The following is a 14,770-nucleotide window of genomic DNA, read 5'->3' as shown; positions in this document are numbered from 1 at the left end:
GGTCACAACAAGACAAAGAGAAGGTGAATTTAGGTTGAGTATCAATAAACAGCTTCCCCAAATGAAGATCTATTAGACCACAGGTCTTTGGCACACAGCCGGCAAATTACAACCATCTAGCATCAATTAGGCTGGTCGCTATCTCTGAGTTTGGAGATGGTACTGGCCTCATGTGAGCTCTATGAGGCAGGGCTTGCCACTATGGTATTTGATAATGCAAGGTATAAAGGGGCATCATTCCCTCTTTGGGTTGGTAAATGCTATCACAATACATAAGGTCACTTTAAAATCTACTTTAGACAAATCACTGGAGAACACACAGAGGGAATGCTCCTGCATTCCCTCAAGAGAAATGGATTGGAATGGTTAGTAGGCCTTTCCCATTTTTTGGATCTAGGATGCTATTAGAAATCCTGGTACTAAAATTCAGGGTGGATTTGATTTAAATCAAATTGATTTCAATCAGTGGTCAGGAAGCCTTGATTTAATCATTATTTTCTACAAAAAGTGCATTCTTATTGCTTGATATAACCTACATTAAAATATTCCCAAACAGGATCTCTTTTATGGCCTGACAAGCCCGCTGCCATGATAGGTTTTCCCTTTTACCATGCTATTCCCTCACTAAATCTCAAATCAGTAGAGAGGCTATACTCAAAAACTTATCCCTCAAAACTTCTGGAATATTCTGCTCAAAGTGTTTCTCTTTTTGTTTCTACTGCCTCTCCCTCCTTGCATTTATCTCCAGACTCCTCCTCCTTGCCCAGATCTACTGCACTCACAGCAATCCTCTATTCATTTAACTTCTTGAAACTTTGCACTTTCATAGAGAAGCAAGGGCTTGACTGTGTGTACACAAACTTGCAGAGAGACAGTAGAGCTGATGGTAGATAATCAGGTCTGTTGTCTCTCATCTCTTATAAGTATACAAGGAATGTATATCAGGATCTGGGGGAATGCCTGTTTACCAGAGCACCTCATGGGATGACAAGGTTAAAAGGTCACAAACTCCTCCAAGACCATTTCAGGTTGGACATAAGGAAAAACTTTACTGTCCAAGCCACCAAGGCCTGGAACAAACTGCTGGCAGAGGTGGTACAAGCACCTACTCTGGACTCCTTTGTCAACTGGACATTTATCTTGTTGGGATCCTGTGACCCCAGCTGACTTCTTGCCCCTGGGGCAGGGGGCTGGACTCGATGATCTTACAAGGTCCCTTCCAGCCCCAACGTCTATGAAATCTATCAAGTCTCCATATACAGCTGTCAACAAGGATGTTATCTCTGGAGACACAAATCCACAGTGTGAGAACTGAAACTAAGCATCACCGATATGCTTAATGGGATCTTCTAGACTGAGCACTGAGTCCCATTGGGTACAGTGGTTTTCTTTAATCTTTACTAATATATAGAGGAGCCTCTGGGAACCCCATACATTTTTAAAGTTGACCTACAAAAAGGAGGTGACAGGGGAGGGACAGACTACTTCAACTGCTGTCCTTTTACACTTGATGAAGAAACAAAATGGTCTGAAAGAAAAGAGTAGAGGACACACAGATTCTGCTTAGTTTTTTGCATTAGAGAATCATGTCTTGTGTCCTTATATTCACAAGGAAAAGGGTGCACCGTTAACTGAAGTTAGCCAACTTTAGTTACAGCAAGGTAAAATCCTAGTGAGGGTAAAGTAGTTTACTTTGAATTGCTATAATTCAGTAAACACCAAACACTAGGCTTCCCTCGGCTTCTAGTCAAGTCTTCACATAGTAAAAAGACACACCTTACTCATTAGGATTCTAGTAGGAACACGCCTCTTGGTTTCTTATCTTAGTGTTACTAGTCAAGGTCAACCACAGGCAGGAGATATTAACTATGACAATTATGAAGTAAAAACTGCATGTGTCATCTCCTCTAGATTTTACGGAAAGATAGTTAACTTGTTTACCTTCAGATAATTTGCTGGGGGAAACCAGACTACAATATCCATTGCTAGGTTTCAGCACTAAGGAAAACTGCAAAGCATCAGATCAGTAGTTCCCAACCTTGGGGTCACAGATAACAAATGAAGTTGTGCACTCCTAGAGAGGGAGGCATGGGGGGGGAGGGGGGGATGTGCTCCTCAGATTTGTCCTCTTCCTGGCAACTCTGCAGTAGAGCAGGGCAGGGCAGGGCAGGGCGGCTTGGTGCCACTGCCAGAAGCCCCATACCAGCTGTACCACCATGGGAAAGTGCCCCCTGCCTGCCTGGCAGCAGTGGGGAGAACTGCACTGCTGCTGCCAGGTGGGCAGGGGGTGCCTTGCCATGATGGCACGGAGTTACCAGCAGCACCAAGACTCTCCACCCTCCAGCACCAGGTCCCACCATCTGAGCTGTGGAGGCCCCCATGGGGAGGGCTGCAAGGCAGGGAGTCCCAAGCCGGCAATGGGCAGCCTGCATCCTCCCCCTTGCCTCCCATGGGTTCTACTTTGTCCATGCCACCCATAGGGGGAAGGGGAAAGAGGGGGAAGCTAGGCTCTGTGCTTTGCTCCAGCCATAGCAGCTGCTGTTTCCTATGGGTGGCAGCTAGGGCTTAGGTGCTGCTGGGTGGGAGTTGCAGTCCCTGGACCCATAGTCCTGGCAGCTAGAGGCCCCTGCTGGTAGGGCAGGGTAGGGAAGGAGGCTGCAAGTAAGGGGCACCAGCAGGGGTGGGAGGTGAGGGGTACTGGCAGGGCCAGGAGACTATGGGTGGGGAGTGAGGGGCACCTGGAGGGCAGTGGGGGGCTGTGGGAAGTGAGGGGTCATGCTGAGGAAATAGAGTCATAAATGGGTTCATAATGAGGAAAAGGTTGGGAAGCATTATGTTATATCATGTTCTTGTTTCCCACTGAGGTCAGTCTATTTCTACTGTCCTGGACTTAAGCAAAAGCACCATCAAAAACTCTGGTTAATTGTGCTTCTAAAGGGCAAAAGAACTCTCTTGCATGGCAGTGGTTCCCAATCTGTGGTACGGGTACCATCAGTGGTATGCAGACAGCTTGGCAGTGGTGCACGTTAACAGGTTTATTATAAAGTAATTATATGACAAAAATGTGCTGATGGTACTTAAGGTTGTGTATCATTTTAAATTGGTGGTGTGTAATTTGTCAGTTTGGGAACCTAGGGTGTTCCTGATGTTTTGGATACAATACTTTATAGCTGCAGGTAAGAGTTTGAAATGATGATTGTGAGTAGTCCTTCAACTGCCTGGGACCTGGCAGGGACCTGGACTGAAGGGGTCTGGAGGCCTTATGCAATTCTAAGCCCTATCATGAACAGAGTCCACTGGTGCAACCACTTTCAGCTTCAAAATAATACTAATGAGGTATACTTAGTATACTAAGTATAACATATTTCTTATACGTGTTTATCTTTCAAGCACTTAACACACTAAAGCTAAGATAGGCCAGTAAAGGAATCAGCTGAAGCAAGGTTGATACATGGCATTCAGGCTGATTGAGGAGTGCCCATGAAAAGAGGGTGCACCAATTTAAATTGGTGTCACTGATATAGAAAAGCTCTACATTGGCTTTCTAAATACTATCAGGTTTGGATAAGTGTACGTAAACAGTATGGACGTTTGCTTAGATTGAAACACTCCCATGTAACACCTGCAACGCAAATACTGCAGCACTTTGCTAGTAAGACATAAAAAATGATTAGGCAAATACCACGGAAACCCAACCAAAGCTAGCTAATCTGCATCTATTTCACTTTGTGCTAATCTATAGCACAAAGTGAGAAATGTAATACATTAGCAATACTGACAATAAAATACATAAGAACATAAAAAGTGCTATACTGGGTCCAACCAATAGCCCATCTAGTCCAGTATTCTGTCACTGACAGTGACAGAAATGGATGATATAGAAGAAAGACATTGAACAGGATATCTCTAGTGATGTATTCCATTCCAATATCCTTCCTTGTATCCACCATTATTGGTTTAGAGATGTCACCACTCTGTTCAACAGACATTAATAAATCTATCACATATAAATTTATCCAGTCCCTTTCTGAACCTGGCTATGCTATCTGCCTCTACTACCTCTTGTGGCAATGAATTCCACAAGTTAACTACATGTTGCAAAAAAGTATTTTCTCTTGTTTATTTTAAACCTATCACCTACTAATTTCAGCAGGTGCCCCCTAGTTCTAGTATTCTGGGACTTGGTGAACAACACTTTCCTGTTCACTTTGTCTCAGTGTTGCCAACTCTCATGATTTTTGTTGTTGTTTTTGTGTACAGATTTAAAGAATATTTAATGGAACATTATTTTACCTGATGATGCCTCTTTGATCAATAAGTTGTGACAACTTTTTGGGGGGGAAAGTTTAACAAAATTACTTTTCTTAAGTTAAAAACTGTCACTTACATCTGGGGTTTTCAATCTTTTTTAAGGGTGTACCCTTTCTGGTGGTGGCAGCCGGATGCGGAGTGGGGGGGTGTCTGGACACAGAGTGGGGGGAGGGGGGGAGCATGCATGTGGCGGCGGTAGCATGGGGTGGTGGATGGCAGCGGTGGCTGCCGTGTGAGAGCTCCCCCACATCTGGCTGGCCAGACAGTGCCTGTGCAGCTTGCAGAGGGGAACTGCTGCTCTTGTCCCCTCCCCCTGCTCCTGGGAGGCGGTGGTGCAGGGTGGTTGGTAGCAGTGCTCCATCCCCACCTGCCCACCCATACCCCTAGCACCTCCAAGTATCCCTGACTTATATCATGGCTATCAAACTGGTAGCCTGGGGGCTGTGTGTGGCCTATGAGTTGTTAACATGTGGCTTGAGGGACCCAGTGGCCACCTCTCCCACAGCTGTGCAGCAAGGGAGGGTCCAGGGCTCATGCGGTGGGAGCAGGTGGAGGCCCACACATTGATGCTGCAGCCCATGTGGTGGTGTGGAATTCCACTGGGGCCATCCTCGCAACATGCAGCCTGTGCCATGTGCAGCTTGGAGGCTGCAAAAAGGCCCTGTGTGTGGTCCCCAGCTGCACCAAAGTCGGACAGCTTTGAATCAGATGAAATCATTCAGGACTTGGACATTTTCAGATTATCAGTAATTACTGTAAACCATGTCCCATAAAGTACCTGTATAATTGGTGGCAAGTTATTTACACAAAGGACAAAACCATCTGCTTTCATTTAAGCATTAATTTTACCTAGCAGATAAGGCATGGGGAAGACAGCTGATGTACAGTGAGGAAGTGCTGTAACTCAATTATCAACCTGTGCTGCTGCTTTGAAAACCAAGCTAGCACGTTAGACTTAGATCCTTCTCCCACAGAATCAGTCTTCTAAGGCAAAACCATTTGAGAGATTTCACAGCTAAAGATCAATCTTTCAAACAGCTGTACACATGGCACCAGTATCTAGGTTCATCCAGTACCATTCAACTGGTGGACAGGGATTTGGACAAGGGTGAAAGAAATCTACCTCCACTGAAATTGCAGTTTTTGACATGAAGCACAGTCTTGAGCACACCAGATTTCTGCTGGGTTCTTGACTGTAGTTATACAAGCTTAATTTTTAAATCTCAAACAGAAACATGTTGCTGGGAATGTTATTACTGCTACAACATGCCACAGCTGGGGTAGTAGACATGCCCTACTTTTGGACCTCAATCCATCCCATCCTTGGTGCTCAACTGGCCTGCTTCCTAGTGTAGGTACATTCCCCCCCCCTCCCCACACACACACTTCCCAATACACACTGACCTCTTCACTCATTATACAATAGATCTTTGCTTACCTATCTGGGCATATTAAAGTTGGGCCCAGTCAGGCATAACTATAGAGAGTTTGCTAGAAGAGCTGTGACACTTCTCAGCCTGTGTGATCACCAGGGATCCTAGTTTTCCCGTTTCCCATGGAAAAACAGAAAAAACCATGGATATCCCCTTTTTATCTGAGAAAACGTGGATTTCTCTTTTTAGCAGAGAAACCTATGGATTCCCTGCTTTTGCAAAGAGCTCTGCAGGCTGGTTGAGCTCCAGCCTGCAAAAGCTGTTTGCAAACAGGGCAGGAAACCCCCAGCCCTGCCTGGAGGGGGAAGGGCAGGGCCTGAGACTGTCAGCCACAGCTCCACTCAGTTCAGCTTCACTCTTTGCTCCTGGAGCCTGAGGTAAATGGGGCTTGCAGGGGCTAGGGGCCCCTCTGGCAGCCCTGGGAGGTTGCGGGTCATGGGTGGGGGGGCACTGGCAGGGCTGGGGGGAGCCAGGAGCTGGCCCCGGCCCTGCTTCAGCATGCAGCAGTAGTGGGGGAGCTGGCTCCATGCTGCTTCTGCTGCAGCTGCCTGCTGTTGGGGGCAGGGAGCTGCAGACTTGGGTCCCTGGCCCCACAGCCCTGGCAGTTGGAGGACCCCTCTGGCAGGCCTGGGGGTCTGGGGCTGTGGGTGGGGGCGAGAGGCACGAGTGGGGGGGGGGGGGCTGTTGGGGCAGTGATGGGCACCAGTAGGGCTAGGGGTCTTTGGGGGCAGTGAGGTGACCAGCAGGGTTGGGGGAAGCATTGCAGGTGATCGAGGGGCACCAGCAGGGCTGGGGGGGGGGTGTTGCAGGGGGCTTTTAATTTTAACTATGCATTTGTGGGGTTTTATCAGAGAATTTGCGATTTTTTAATCAGAGAAAACCAGGATCCCTGCTGATCACACAGTGGCATGTAGGTAACTTAATAATATTCTACCCTACCTGTAAGAACCATTCTTATGCCAGGGAGTGGCGATGGCCTTCTGGCTGTCGGACAACAGAGGATGACACAGGACAGAAAAGCGAATCACAGAACTCAGGCAGGGAGATAAACAGCCCGCAAACTCTGTGGCCAAGGAAACAACAGCACACTTGCACTGGACCTCCAAGAGGTCCAGTGCATGCATCTCATCTCCTTTTACTGCCCTTTAGACTGCAATTAAATCAATCAGGTATCTAAACACCTGAACACTGCTGGACCTCAATAATTCCAGTTTCAGGCACCGCACTTCAGGAGGGATATGGATAACCTGGAAACAGTCCAGAGGATGCCTACTCATATAGTTGAGGGCCTGCGGGTAAAATCCTATGAAGACAGATTGAGGGACCTGAATCTCTTCATTTTCCACAAGAGAAGGCTGAGAAGTGATCTTGTGGCCATTTACAAACTCATCAGGGGTGGGTGGGCAGCAGGGAATAGGGGAGACTCTGTTTACCAGGGCGCCCCTTGGGGTTACTAGAAACAACGGCAATAAACTGAAGGAGAGTAGATTTAGATCAGACATCAGGAAGAAATTCTTTACTGTGAAGGTTGCCAAAATATGGAATGGGCTTCCAAGGGAGGTAGTGCTTTCCCCTACCTTGGAGGTGCTCAAAAAGAGATCAGACAACCACCTGGCTGGGGTTACTTGACCCCAGCACTCTTTCCTGCCCAGAGCAGGGGGTTAGACTTGATGATCTAATAGGTCCCTTCTGACCTTAGAAATCTATGAAATCTGTGAAACCACTACAGGCCACAGATTTGTATGCCATGTCTGTCAGACAGCTTCCACCTCTGAAATCACCTTTCGCTAGCATACATTCTGCACCTTTGTCAGCTACGTATAGGCCGAACAAATGAAAGACTTTGCATTTTGAACAGGAACAATCCCAGTGTTGCAAAGTTACTCATCAGGGAAAGCAAGAAAAGGAATTTTTAAGTGGTACTGTGCATAAATGGTTTGGAACACCTTGAATGGAATACCAGAGACTCCCTACACCTGAAAAAGGATGATTGCTCTCAAAAGCTTGTAAAGAACTTTTTTCCAACTACTCCGCTAGTGTAATAAAAGATATCACATCTACACAAAAAACCTTGCCTGCCTACGATAATGTACTGCAGTCAATATAAATGGTGCTTTCCATCATTTTATCCCAGGCTTGGCGCTACTTCAGCTGCTTCTGCAAAGCAGACAAAAAAGGTGCATGTAATCCCAAACGCACTGTAACAGAGTCGAACTTGAGGACAGCACCATTTCTCTGCATACAGCACATGTGTTTACAGTGGGTAACTGTAACATTGTTTACTGTAACAGTGTTACCAGGCAGGCCTTGGGTTCTTGGACCATGATTCGCATTTCCACACAGAGGACATGCTCAGGCGGGACGGGCTTCATCTCTCCCCAAAAGGTAAGCGCATTTTTTCTTCCAGGCTGGCTGATCTCATACGGTGAGCTTTACACTAGGTTCCCCGGGGGACAGGGACACTTTGCCATCAAGCCGAAGTACACGCACAGGTAGTACCCAGGTAAGTGACAGGGGCCAGGGCAGACTTAGGAACAAGGAGGCACCTACAGGAGGCCTCAAAGGCCTCTATACAAATGCTCGAAGCATGGGGAATAAGCACAAGGAACTTGCCCACCTGCTAGCCAGCAAAAACCCAGACCTAGTGGGACTCATGGAAACCTGGTGGGATTCTACCCACGACTGGGCAGTGGACATCTAGGGATACAGGCTGTACAGGTGAGACAGAGCAGGGTAAAGAGGTGGGGGTGTAGCGCTATACATCAAAGAGTAATGCATGTCCTCAATGATCAAGATGGGGTCAGAGGAGAGGCAAAATGAGGCACTCTGGGTAAGAATGCAAGGGGGGCATGGGGAAAGGGACTTGATAGTGGGTGTCTACTACAGACTGCCTCACCAGGGCGATGAGCTGGACCGGGAATTCTCAGGTCAGTTCACAGAGACTGTAAAGTCAAGGGATGTGGTTGTCATGGGTGACCTAAACTACCCAGACATCTGCTGGGAGGAGCAGTCAGCCAGGTCTGACTGCTCAAGTAGGTTCCTAGCCAGGATACAGGACCTCCATCTAACCCAGGAGGTTCATAGTCCCACCAGGAGAAATGCCTTGCTGCACTTGGTCCTTGCCACAGGCGACGACCTGGTGAGGGGTCTGCGGGTACTTGACCACCTGGGCGACACATGATCATTGCCTGCTGGAATTTACTATCCAGCGCAGGGTAGTGAAAGCAAGCATTAAAGCAGAGGTCCTTGACTTCAGAAGGGCTGACTTCTGTAAGCTAAGAAGGTTAGCAGGAGAGGCATTGGGGTCTCGGAGCTTCAATGAGATGGGAGTCCAAGACAGGTGGTTGTTCCTCAAGGAGATAGCCTCTGAGCTCAAAGGGAGTCAGTCCCAATGCGCACCAAGTGGGGCAGGAGTGCTAAGAAGCCCTCATGGCTCAGCAAAGGCATCCAGGGATGCCTGAGGGCAAAAAAGGAGGCGTACAAACAGTGGAAGCAAGGGGCTATCACCAAGGAGGATTACACCTCTGTTGCTCAGGACTGTAGGGAGGTGGTTAGGAAGGCCAAGGCTGAGATGGAGCTAGGGCTAGCAACCAGAATTAAGGATAATAAAAAGTCCTTTTTCAAATACATAGGAATTAAGAAGGCGGCACCGGGTAACATGGGCCCCCTATGTAGCATGAACTGAACTAATGTAGCTGATGTTAACAGAGTGTAATAATAGTAAAATATAACCATGTTAGTCTTGTCCTGTAAGCAACTTGAAAACTCCATTTTGTGTCCTTCTGCTTGACATAAGTGAATGAAATCTGCATAGCCTTTACCTATGAGTGTGTTTAAAAGGGTGAATGGCAACATAGAGATGGGAGATGAAGATTTAACTGTTTATGTAAGCAACAAGGCACCAAATGGAAGTTACCAGCCAGTAACTAACTAACAATCGGCTGAAGAATCCCTTTGAAGCTCAAGGGCACAAAGGAGATAACAGAAGAAGAAATGCTGCGAGACGGGCAACAAAAACACTCTAAGGTTAAGATAAGCTAAAGACAAAAGAAGAACAACCGCAAAAACAGAAGCTAGGTATGGAAAAACCCCAAAGCACTGAAACAAAGGATGCCAATCCCTATAAAAGAACACTTTGAAAATGCCAAGTTGGGGTGAGTCTCTTTCTCTACTGCTGTTTCATCAGAGCGCAGATGCATCTGTTCACCCTGCTCCAGCTGTTATCTTCAAATCTGCTATCTTCGAATCACCGGTAAGCCCGGGTTGGCCACCCTGGGCTGATACTGAGGAACTACTGCTGGTAACTGTATCTGGTGTATGTGTGGATGAAATGGTTGTTATGTGTATGCCTATGTGTAATGATGTATATGATGATTTGTGTGCGTTTGTATGAATGGTGTGTCCGAACCTCTATGTCTAACTCATGTAATCAATAAATGCGGCACCTTGCCTTATCCCCCTTTATAAAGCCTCGCTCGTGATTTGAGCAATTGGCAATTTGTGTAACACCTACAGGATGGGCTTGGCACAGGACAGAAAAGTGAATCACAGAACTCAGGCAGAACTCTGTTGATTGCGGCAAACGAAAAAGCTGACCTCTTTAACGAATTCTTTGCCTCCATATTCCTGAACAGGGACCGGGACATTTCCCCCACTAGAACTGCGGACAGACCCAGGGGAGGCACCGCCATGCCTACAGTCAGGGATGACCTAGTTAGGGAACTTTTGGAGGGGCTGGACGTGTTTAAATCAGTAGGTCCAGATGCTCTTCACCCAAGGGTGCTGAGGGAATTGGCGGGGGTCATAGCGGGGTCCCTGGCATGGCTCTATGAGTGCTTGTGGGGCACTGGCCAGGTACCAGAGGATTAGAAAAGGGCCAGTGTGGTACCCATTTACAAGAAGGGAAGAAAGGAGGACCCTGGCAATTATAGGCCAGTTACCTTGGTCCTTGGGAAGACGTTTGAGAAAATTATGAAGGAGCACATCTGCAAGGGCCCTGCAGGGGAGGTAATGCTCAGGGGCAACCAACATGGGTTCATTGAGGGTAGGTCCTGCCTGACTAACCTGGTTTCTTTTTATGATCAGGTTACAAAGTCCCTGGATGAGGATGCTGGGGTGGATGTCATCTTCCTGGACTTTAAGAAGGCCTTTGACATGGTTTCCCACCACATTCTCTTAAAAAAAACTTGGTGACTGTGGCATTGATGCCTACTCAGTCAGATGGGTGGCAAACAGGCTAGATGGTCGCACCCAGGGAATGGTTGTGGATGGCTCGTTTTCGACCATCCATGGGCAGCGGAGTCCTCCAGGGCTCAGTCCTGGGGCCTGTACTGTTCAACATATTTATCAGTGATCTGGACGTGGGTGTGGCATGCACGCTGTCCAAATTCGCTGACGACACAAAGATGTGGGGTGAGGTAGGCATGCTGGAGGGGAGGGATAGAATCCAGCTACATCTAGACAGGTTACAGAGGTGGGCAGATAAGAATAGGATGGAATTCAACGCAGACAACTGCAAGGTGCTGCATCTAGGGAGAAGGAAGCAGCAACATACCTATAGGCTGGGAAACATCCTTTTTGTCAACACAATGGCAGAAAGGGATCTTGGAGTCATTGTTGACTCCAGGATGGAAATGAGCCGCCAATGCGAGGAAGCGGTCAGTAAGGCTAACTGCACTTTGTCATGCATCTACAGATGCATCACAAGCAGGTCCAGTGAGGTGATACTTCCCCTCTATGCGGCACTGGTCAGGCCACAGTTGGAGTACTGCATCCAGTTCTGGGCACTGCACTTCAAGAGGAATGTGGCTAGCATTGAAAGGGTCCAGAGGAGGGCTACTCGCATGGTCAAGAGGCAGGCCCTATGAAGAGAGGCTAAAGGGCCTGAACCTATTCAGCCTCCACAAGAGAAGGCTGAGAGGGGATCTGGTGGCCGTTTACAAACTCACTGGGGGTGCCAGAGAGAATTGGGGGAGGCTCTGTTCCCCTGGGTACCACCCAGGGTTACTTGGAAGAAAAGCCACAAACTGTTAGAGAGAAGATTCAGGCTGGACATCAGGAGGCATTACTTTACAGTTAGGGCTGCCAGGCTCTGGAATGGGCTCCTAAGTGAGGTAGTCCTCTCTCCTACCTTGGGGGTCTTCAAGAGAAGGCTGGACAGATATTTGGCTGGGGTGATATGACCACGGCACCTATTCCTGATGATATGATTAGGTCCCTTCCGAACCTAAGCACTATGAAACTATGAATGTCTAGCACAAGAAGACTTCAACTGGACCTGTAGATACTATGCAATACAAATAAATTTCACTGAAAACATTCCTAGCCCTATACATCTAAATATCATTTAAGAGTCTAGTCTATAGAGGAGATTTAAATTTCCCAGTCACACAGGAAAGCAGCAGGCTTTGCAGGTGAGAAACAACATCCATCAGGCCAGGCACTGACCTAGGTACACAAAGCTGCATCTGGCCTCTCAATCTAAGTGGAGTCTATCACCAGCACATGGTTTCCACACCCCACAGACAGGTAATGGTGAAACCTTTATGAATGCCAAACAACCAGTAAGTTCGGATTCTGTGTATTATATGATATGAAGGAAGTGACCCGAGTTACACTGCTCTCACAGGAAAGTTTTACCATCTTCCCTTTAATGCAATCCACGTAAACAAATTTCAACACTCACACAGGATCTTTGCAAATTAGTACAGACATCAGCTTCTTGGGGATACTATGTGCCTGTAGTTATGGATAATGCAGCTGTGTATGTGGGCTGTGATTTGAAGGTAGATTTGGGAATACATTTAAGATTGATAGAGCTCCTGTCTTAGCCTACATTGACAAGGCGTGTTGTTTCCTCCTCCCAACCCCATGACAGACTAGAAAAACAACAAATAAATGAGTGTGCAAGGAGGTGCTGGAGGCTACTTTCACTGGCACAGTCATGGTAGGGGCAAGTCAATCACTTGCCAAAAGGATGTCTGTGTTCACCACATTTTTTTCCTGTACAATTTACCCTTGAAGCCTTAGATAAGTCACTGAGCTGTGTATGATGGAAAACCATACAAATACAGCCCATGGGAGGCCTGTATTTCCTAGCAACTGCAAGGGGGTCTGCTGCAAAAAGGGACAGGTTCCAGGCTTGCAGGATTTACATCTCACCTGTAGGCATAATGTGTATGTTCTTGGTGAGCTGCCTCATGCGCTCCTGCTGCTGCAGCCCAACCTGCTCATAAACTACTGCTGTTTCCTTTTCCTAATCATTTATTACACAAAACCAACAGATCAATGAGCCCCGTAAACATTACACAAGTAACTGTTTATACAGAGCTGTTTTAGAGCAGGTCAAAAAGTAAATAATTTTCCACAATAAATTCAGAATTTTTCATTTATAGAAATATATATATTTTTTACAAATAAAACGGAAAACTGTGGCTCTTGGAAACTTAGTGATTTTTTTGTAGTTTTGAAACCAAAGACCTGAAATATTTTTTACAAAACAAGTCAGAGCCTTTGCAAACAACTCAGACTTTGTCAAAAATGAAAACTTGATCAGTTTGCTTAAAAAACAAACAAACACCAAAAACATTTTTTTTTTTTTTTGTTAGAAAGCGAGACTGAAACTATTTTGACCAGTCCCAGTTATGACAGTTTCTTCTGGCTGGCAATCACGACCCATAACAAAATATAAGCAAGGAGAGAAAGGGAAGAGGGAATCTAGCCAATGCCAAAGCAGAAGTATCATTTGTCTAGCATCTCTCTTTAGAGACTCTCCCCCTGCACCATGCACTATGATCACTTTTTTGTGGCGTAGCAGGTTCTGAAAGCATTCTGTAAGTCTTCTCCTTTTTCTAAGTCAAAAATGGACACAGATTTCTAAAGTATTCTACGTATCTGCCCAACCATTTGAAGTCACCGGGGTTTATACAACTTTGTCCCACTAGAGCTTCAAAAGCCACACCTTGCTATAAAAGTTAGTTTGGCTGGAGGGTCTTGCCCTTGTGCTCAGGGTCAGACCAGTTGCCACTGGGGTCAAAATGAGGGTCAAAAAGGAATTTTTCTTCATGATCAGATTGATATGGACTATGGGAGTTTTTGCCTTCCTCTTTAGTGGAATTTCTTGAGCATATATTATCAACCTTTTACAGAAGCAGGATGTTGGTCACCAGGGTCTCCCTCCTTTTCCTGTGGCAGGTTAGGGTGTCATGTGTTGTGTCAGGATTGACTGTGTAGTTTTGCTAAGAGGTTAGACAATGCATTTGTACAGGATGGTTTGGATAGGGATGATCCTGCCTCAGGTAGAGGATTGGACTAGATGACTTAGGGAGGTTCCTTCACGCCCTACATCTCTAAGATGCTAAGTTACAGAAGCAAAGACACCGCTTGAGAACCCAGACATCAGTGAGAAGCATTTAACTCCTATGATCACTTTTTTGAGAGCAGACTGGGAGTCGAGACTCTGAACTCCACTCACACTACTGCACTGTGTTTAAATCCTTTCTAGAAGAAGGCTCCCAAGTTTACTACTGGGGAACTTCAGCACAGTACTGGAGTAGCGGACTCATTAAATCATTGCTGTAAATTTTAATAATTTATTTTTCTCATATACCTTTGCCTCCTGTGTCAACAGCTTAAATCTATAGCTGTGATTCTTACAGTTGTCTAACATATTTTATGGATGTTTTTCTTGCTGGGATTCTATGACCCCTGCTGACTTCCTGCCTCTGGGGGCAGGGGGCTGGACTCTATGATCTTCCGAGGTCCCTTTCAGCCCTAATGTCTATGAAGTCTATGAAATAACACTTCCTGTTCCTGCCTCTGTATCTGGACAACAGCCTGATCAGATCAGGCTCTGAAGGAACAAGTCACTGCTGACTGTACCAGCCTGCTCAGACAATCAGCAACCAAGGCCTCCATGCGGTTGTAAGAAGGAAGTGGGTGTCATCAACTTTCCTGAGCTACAGTTTCCCTTTTGAAACCCTGCCTCTGATGCTGTTGGCAACTGGGAAGGGTGCCAACTAAAGCTA

The 14,770-nt window shown here is 46.6% G+C and overlaps 1 protein-coding gene across 1 annotated transcript in view; it reads right to left on the bottom strand.

The window, feature by feature from the left end:
- IL17RA (interleukin 17 receptor A) overlaps positions 1 to 14,770 on the bottom strand; it is a 38,165-nt gene that overhangs the window by 18,871 nt on the left and 4,524 nt on the right. The window lies entirely within an intron of this gene.

Source organism: Alligator mississippiensis, chromosome 4, assembly GCF_030867095.1.
Source record: "Alligator mississippiensis isolate rAllMis1 chromosome 4, rAllMis1, whole genome shotgun sequence".
In the NCBI taxonomy this organism is placed as follows: Eukaryota; Metazoa; Chordata; order Crocodylia; family Alligatoridae; genus Alligator; species Alligator mississippiensis.
This window is presented reverse-complemented; position numbering and strand designations above follow the sequence as displayed.